Genomic DNA, 8,472 nt, shown 5'->3' with positions numbered 1-8,472 from the left:
CTACAGGGTTCATGATGGAACCATGGCTTCACTTGAGTCAAATAAGCACAACATGTAAAAATCACTTTTTGTAACTGCAGTGAAGACAAAGAAGTATTATTGCCATAATGAACTGTCTCTTAAGCTTGAACTGTGATACTTTAAATAGTGAGCAGCCTTATGAATTTGGCTTCCCCACTAATTACAAATCCATTAGCTTGAAGCAGTATACTGCAAAGAAAATGGGTCCCATTTTTGGCCAAAAAGCCTTTAAATTATCAACACTGTCTCTCAGATGGGTGACTCCAAACTCCTCAGGTTTTAGCAGCTTTTATTGTCTGAGGTTCTAGGGGTGTTTGGGGAGCTCTATGTGACAAATTAAAAATTTGATTCCTTACCAGTTAGCTGCAGAAATCCAACACAGACACAATTTATATCCTGCACTAATAGCTTCTCAGCAGAGGAAAATGAAGGACAATTAGAGAGCAAGTAATGGCTCAGTGATTCTGTAGAACACTGTACCACCTACAGAGCCAGTTAAAATGAGATTATTTTCCTTTGTGATTCTATGTCAACCTCAGTTTACAGCTTTAACTTTTATCATTAGACCACAATTTAAGATGTTATTTAACCCACTCTAGAAAAAGCCATATGACATTTATAATTTACAAAGGCTGACAGCTTCGTATAGACCCACTGGGATAGACACAGCAATAACAGACAATCCATTCTCTTTGCATGGACAACTTATTTTCTCACTCCAAAGACAAAGGTTGAATGTCCCATCCCTCTTTAGTTGTAGTGAATAGATATTATAGAGGAAGAAATCAGTCACCACTTGTGGATATCATCACAAACAAAAAAGTACTTGAAACAAAGGCATTTCACAGCTCAAACATTCAAAGTCAAAGCCAGTTTATTAGGCATTATCCTAATTTTTATTGTTTAATGTGCTTTAAAGTACATGACAGTAGATCATACAAAGGCAATTCTAGCTCAGCTAGTTCAGCCAGTATATTTTTTTAATCCTTTCTTGTTTGCCACATTTATATCTCTGTTATTGTTCTTTTTGTGTGATTTTTTGTGATTACACAAAATATTTCCTTTTGTATTGCCTTTGCAAAACCAGCATTCTCCTTCTTCCTACCTGCCCAGTTTTGCTGTCTCTCATAAAAAACCACTTCCTTTTGTTCATGCTGTGCACAGCCTATGACCTAGAGTTCATTTAGTATCACCTCAGAATTCAAATTTCCATCCAAACTGAGAAAATTGTTCTGGAAAAAAACTATGTTGTAAATGTAACTAAGCTCTTAACAGAGATGAGACTTTTGTTTTCACTGTCTGAAATATTTCAACTTGCAAAACACATTCCAACAAAACCTTCTCTTGATTCCTACTGTTAAGAGACATGGGTTCCTTTTGTGAAAATAAAATTGAATGTCAGAAAAAGCAATGTAGTTCAATAACCTACCCAACCGCAGAGAAAGAGTTACTATTTACAAATTGGAGTTAGTGCATGGCAAGGAGAATTGGGCTCTTGGAGACATAACAGGAAAAGAAAATTTCCTTTAATTTACATCAGAGATGTCTCTTAGACTTCGTACGGGAGGTAGTGAAATACTGAGGGAGAGAAATTAAATCCAGTGGCATCAAGTAGAACTTGTGACATCAAGAACAGTGACGGAGGAACACCTGCCCCTACTGCCACTCCTTCACAGGTACCGAAGGACATTTGTCTGCAAGTGGGATTTAATACACTGTGGAGACTGACACGGGCTGTTCAGTGGAGGAAAGAAGGGAAAGGAAAGCAACCAGGGAGCCAGGAAATGTCAAGTCACCCCACTGTGCACTGCACATAGTGCAAATGCTTGTGCAGACCACCCTGGCCACTGCATGTTGCTTGAGCAACTCACCATTCTATTTATCCACAATTAGGAGGGAAGGAGATTGTGAATATCCAGAGATTCTGGATACCACATGGCCTTACAGTGACCTTGGTAACAGGTTCTCTGGAAATACATGATGGTTATTTCAACTTACAGACATGGATATATCCCCTGCATTCATCAACCATACATCCTAGTGACAATACCTTTTTTTAGATATCACAAACTGAGAAAAGCTAGATGACTCCATGATAAGAGATTTGCTATCTAGAAACTTATTCTCACTAAGAAGCTTAACCTATGACTTGTCAGTATTATCCCATCCTTTGATTTTTCAAACATAAAATGTTACAAACCACTAGCAACATTCTGTCTAAACAATAGTCTCCTGAGCATGAGGTTCAGAATTTTGACATTTCTAAAAGATACATATATTTATCAATTAATTGCCATATGCATGCTTTAGTAATTTTGCCCAAACCAAGAAAAATAAGTCTTTTAACAGAAAATCCACTAACTAAACTCTAAATGAAAAAAGAATGCATTAAAATGTTCATCTTCTCTTCAGCCTTGGATTAAGCAGGTGTCTATTTACCAGGGATGTAGGAAGACTCAAAATAGAATGCAGCCTATTGTTATGCATTAAAAAAGTGAACTTTCTGTATGAGAATATCCTCACTTGCTTCACTGTACTGTTCAGAATATGTGATGTCTATCTAGTGGGAAATGTGGAGAAATCAACCCACCACAACTATTAGAAAATGTTGTGTTCGAAACTAACCAGTCCAGCTGGCTTCTCTGCTTTCTCAATAGCCTTTGTAGCTTCCTTGAGTTGTTTTCTAAGGTCTTCCTTTGGCTTGTCATGTTTACAGCACTAGGAGAGGAAGAAACAAAGCAATTTTAAAGCTTGCTAAGAAGTACCTCATGTGCTATTAACAATGACCTTCCCATTCCCAATTCTATTTGTACTTCTTCCTCTACAATGTGGGTAAAATTTTTCAATTTAAAATCTGAGCAGTCATCAACAATCAGGGCTCTGACAAAAGAATTCAAAACTAAGTCCTGAGATGTCCTGACCTTCTGAAAAGCTTAGAGCCCCATTCTATGAAAGCAACAAAGAGTCACTTCTTAGCAGGTTGAAATCTAGTGATGTATTAGAGTACAGCCCAACTCAGAGCACTTTCACACCGGGTATGGGAAGCGTTAATCACAGCAGTGCCGATTTCCAAACATAAAAAACCCAAGGGCACATCTTCTCTGGATGGTTCACACTATAGATGAACATGCCTTTGCAAAGAGCTGTGCCCTACAGGCTACTGCCCACTGGCTCTTCCTCAGCTCCTCATCAGGCTCACTTCAGAGGAAGCAAACCCTCATCAGAGGAAATCATTAACCCTTATATCTCCTGTATGTTCACCTGAGCATTTCTCACTGTGTTTCAAGTAAGATCACACTATCACCATAACACCAAGGTAAACAAACACCAGAGCTTGATGGATGACTTTGTCTGGAATGGACAGTGGTGCCTTACAGGGGTACCTCAGTCTGAGAGTGCAGCTTCACACTGAACTTAGGTGTAAATATAGGTGACCACAGAAGCTGACCTGTCAGACAGCTCTGGTAACAGCCAGTCTCTCCCAGCTCAGTGGCAGAAAAGACTTGTCCCTGGTTCACTGTTAGGTATTCACGAGGGGAAATTTGTAGATCCTCAGCTTCTTCATCCACATGATCTTGGGGCTTTTTTCTGTATCTTGACCCTTCAAGTGATAAAAGCTTGTACCCAGTTCTTGAATCTAATGCTCAGTTTTGCTAACTCTTCCTCCCCAGCTGAAGTTTTAGCTTTTTGGTGGTGTCTGTCTTGATGGCCAAAAGAAAAAAAGCATGCCAGTCTTTGTTAACTGAATAACTACAACAAAGGAAAAACCACTGCAAACCTGGATAACTGACACGGTAAATTGAAAGGTGGGCATTTAAAGTATATTTCACAAGGTTTAACTTAGTAACTTTAATATCTTATTTTCCAGTTAGATGGATTCTGTTCTACAGGTCATGAAATCTGGAGTGTAACTACAAAAATTTGAAAATCTAACAGACAGACCTTGACAGTCACATAGTCAAATCATATATGGCAGCCAAGGAAAATTAACAGGAATATCTTATGCAATCCAGTAAAAAGAGCAATCTATCAAGACCTGAGAAACAGAATCTAAATGTTCAAAAAAACAACCACCACTACTGTCAGGTAATGTATTTAGTCATTCTGAATGAAGGACAGTTAAAACAAAAACCTGTTGTGTAGATTTGAATTTTCATTCATTAAAAGGAGATGGGAGACGCCAGTTAATCATTATTTTTCTGTTTCTCTGGTACCAGCTGTTAACCATATAATCATAATTTTAGGTCTTAAAAACCCAGGGAAATCGAGAGTAGAAAGGCCCACAGCAGCACTACAGAACTACACTAGCAGTTCTGTATGCCCTCCCTACAATCTGGAACACCGTGAAGTCAATAAATATCTGCAAGTTTTGCTCAACAGACAAGAGGAGAGAGGAGGCACAGCAGTGAAGGGTGGCTGCAGTCTGAGTAGAGTGCAGGTCACACTGGTGTCCTCAGCCTAGGCTCTAAGTCTGCAGGTGGGATGCATATCTTTTAAGCACACTTGTTGCTCAGAGTTGAAAATTGGCATCATATTCTTCTTACTGTCTCTAGAAGAAAATAAAACCCCACACATTTCCAGAACTCAGGATTGCATCGCGCAAACCCCTGACATATTAGGTTTGCAAAGTGAGATGTTCAGAAAGGCCCAGATTTTATAGAGATGAACTTGGCACTCTGTAATCCCACTGCCTGAAAATTAGAGGAACTTGAATTTCTAGGTATTTAGACTATTCTGAAAATCTCACTTAAATTCTGTAGAAACGAAGCAACTTCAATCCCAAAAGCTACATTTATCAATCTGTTCTGACTTAATTTAAGATTTATCCATTTCTTACTGACATGTGGGAGCCATCCATAAAGGACCACCAGTACAGATATTTGAATGATAACAGCTTGCTTTGATTTTTTCTCCAAAATGAAAATGACTATCCTTCCTTTGTCCAAAATTCAAGAGAATTCTATAAGCTGAGAACAAATATAAGCAAGTAAAAAAAACTCCCCAAATGAAATGCTTGCAATTTAAAGAAAATTAGAAGAAAGAGTATGACCCTTATAATTATTCAGAATTATTCAGTGTATAAATTATGTAATATATAATAGATATTCAGAACTTGCTGTATATCCTTGTCAAAATCTTTGTCAAAATAAAATTTGATTTTTCTTATGATGGTGAATGCAAAGGCTGAAGTCATACCTAATTCAAATGACAGCACTTCAGTTAATGAAATTATCTCAGCTTACAGAAGGAGAGGTCTGTGGTGTTTGCCTGATAGGTCTGAGAGAGAAAACTCTGTTCAAAACATTGAACTCTAATGACAGAGTGTGCAGAATGACCCACATTACCTTCTAGCTAACTACAACTTTTAGAAAGCTTTAGAAGTTTATCATCACTGCATGGTAATAATGACTTTTCTCAGACACAAAGAATCATGGTTTTTATCAATGGTTCATGCCAAAACCAAGTCTTAAAAGAAATCAGCCCAAAGCAGGTGCACTGAGCTGTCAGACCTTGAAATTTGTTTTGAAACCAACCACCTGTTAGTGTAATTGTGTAGCGGTTCTTCCTGGCTTATGGGATTTCAGTTCAGCTGTTGTTCTCATGCTAACACTTATTTCCTCTAGGAATCAGTCTGTCCATTTCCACCAACCTACAAACTCGTGTGTGACTGTCTTCACAGGCTGAGCCAATGGATATATGCAGAACGTCTGAAGGAGCACCCTTGACCAATAACAAACTTTGTTTACAAAATACTTCACAATTGCTGTAAGAAAATGGCTCAAAAATAGCATTTAACATCCTCTGTGACACATTTAATCATTTAGATGACTCGCCTCTGCTTCTTGTTTGTTTCAGACAGCAACAAAGAATACTTTTAATGGGAAATCTCAAAGATCAGACTTAGTGCTGGTGCCTGACTCACATCTACTGATAACAGAGCACTGTTCTTGCTGCTGAAACCAAGTCTGAGCCAGGATTCCCACTACAACTTTCTGTTTCTAAAGGTTTATAATTTCACCCGAAGTTGACTCTGGCTTAGAGGTTAGCAAGGATATGGAATACCTCGTTGACAAAATCTAGAAGAAAAAAATCTGCCTACATGTGAGATAAAAGTGTGAAAATTATCAGAAGGACAATGGCTTCAGATGGTTTCTGTAAACGAGAAATGTCATGTAAGAAAGAACAATGTCCTTGCGCTTAAGGACCCAGCCAGAACTGCAGTCCCTTTATGCTCCACTTTGCTGTTTTCAGCACCCTTTGGACATCAGCCACCCAGGAAAAAGAACTGGACACTTGGGTGAGAACAATAGCTGAGCTGTTCATGAAAAATCTTCTGTGCCAACCAGTCCCATTCATCTGGCAGCTCCACACTGCCCTCCAGGGAGGGCCATCATCAAATTTACCATGTTTCCCTCAGTTTCCCACTGGCAGGAGAGAACTCCTTGGAAGTAAACACATAAAGCAAGTAAGAGAAATACAGCTGACATAAACATGAAAATGTATATATTTCATGACATAAAAAAGAGTAAAAAATAAATTATGAAGATTAAATATTCCGTGGGTTCTTATTCATGCACGGATAACTGTTATCCAAATGCCTTTTTCAAGTGCCATATTAAAGGAAACAATGGACAATTTATGGATAATAGCTCATAAATATAGACAGCACTGTATGTCCAATGACACAAATATTTCATCATGTAAGACATGACTACTGGGTTTATCCATGATATGAAATGTGAGCTTTTTGCAGCAATTTCAAAGAATTTTGGGACACAAAAACTGTTGACAAGACATCTCCTGTTTAAATGTATTGCCCATCTCTGGTTGCAGAGCATGTTGTCTTGTGTTTATCAGAAGGAACACTTCCAAAATGCTTTGAGAAACTCAATTGTTATCATTGTCTGAACATAAAAAGACTACACCTTTGTATAGAGTTCTGTCAAAAGAAATCCTGCTGCTTATCATAAGCACGTACTTCCCCAAAGTTCCTGTTTTTTTAGAAGTTTTATTAATTGCAAATGTTGTTTACTAGAGGAAAACCGTGACTGAAGCTCTAAAACAAAGAGAATAGTTGCAACTTTAATCCTTTCAATAAGCCTTTGTTTCCCATTGACTAAAAACTTCCTAAAGGAAGTAGAGCTGCGAAAATCCAGGAAGGAATTAGATTTGCCAAATTCTGTTCCTACTTGGATCTAGAGGCAAAGGCTTTGTTATTCATTGTACAAATGTTTTAGTAAAAAGAGAATGATCAATTACAAAAATACACTTTTGCCAAGGTTGAAATTATTAATAGAAGAGCTTTCCCTATCACAGAAGGCACACTATGAACTTATATAACCTACAAAATAAACAATATATTAATATTTTAGCTGCTCATTTTTTTCCATTCAGTGGCATGTTTTTTTCTTTTTGTTATCTGAGGCAAATTTGGATACTGACCTGACAATCATACAAGAACCTAAATAAATAAACAAATATGGAAAGGAAAAAATCAAAAGCAACCTCTTAATTAAATTAAGCATGCTTTGCAGCATCCAAAATAGGAGAAATCTTCAAAATTCATTTCCATGACAACAAGTAATTGCACACGAAAAAGTGTGCTATTGTGGCAATAAAGCTGAATTCCCTGAAGACCTTTCAGAGACACAACCAATTTGTTTTGTATTTTTTCCCCACATGCTCTTTTTATCTCTGTACCACTTCATGCTCTCTAGGTTTTAACTTGCCAAACAAGTAGAGACTAGGTAAATATGTTCTGATTTATTCCATAGGGCAGAGGTTGTTTTAATTTATTCTCCTAAAATAATTTAAAGATGATTCCTATCTCCTTCCCAAAAGTGCATATTGCAACTTTTGATTTCCTGGCCAATAGTATACTGGAAGATTAAACGCTATTTGAGCCACCATTTTTGTAAGATGCTGTGTAAAGACAGGTTATGGAAAGTGCTGACTACTTTCAGCTTCTTGTGGTTTCAGTGCAAAATTGTTTAGCATATTTAAGTAAAATCAGCTCAGTATTTTAACAAATGTCAAAGGTTTGGCAAAGCTTAGCTGGACCACTGAGCTGGAAAGGCTTCAGTTTCAGCAGCCATCAGCCGTGGTTTAACATCACATCCACCTCTGTGTGCTGCTGGCTCCAGCATCCTCACAGGCTGGGCCTGAGCTTCAGCCTGAGCAGCAGCAAATGCCTCTGGATTCCTAATGAGACAAATTTATGGCTCTGCTATGGAAATGCCCACATACCATTTGTAACTTGAAACGCATATAACTAAATCTTGGAATAGCTTTGGTTTAGGATATTACAGATGATAATGCCTAAGTTTCAAGGGTGTATTGGATATAATTATTCACAATGTCTTAAACTTTCCTCTGTGAATTTCCTTCATATAATAGAGATATGTGGGATACATCTTCAAAATCACTGAAAAGCATTTTGGTAAGATTAAA

The sequence above is a fragment of the Parus major genome, chromosome 7 (assembly GCF_001522545.3).
Source record: "Parus major isolate Abel chromosome 7, Parus_major1.1, whole genome shotgun sequence".
Classification (NCBI taxonomy): domain Eukaryota; kingdom Metazoa; phylum Chordata; class Aves; order Passeriformes; family Paridae; genus Parus; species Parus major.
The sequence above is the reverse complement of the archived record's forward strand: the minus strand, read 5'-3'. Positions refer to the sequence as shown.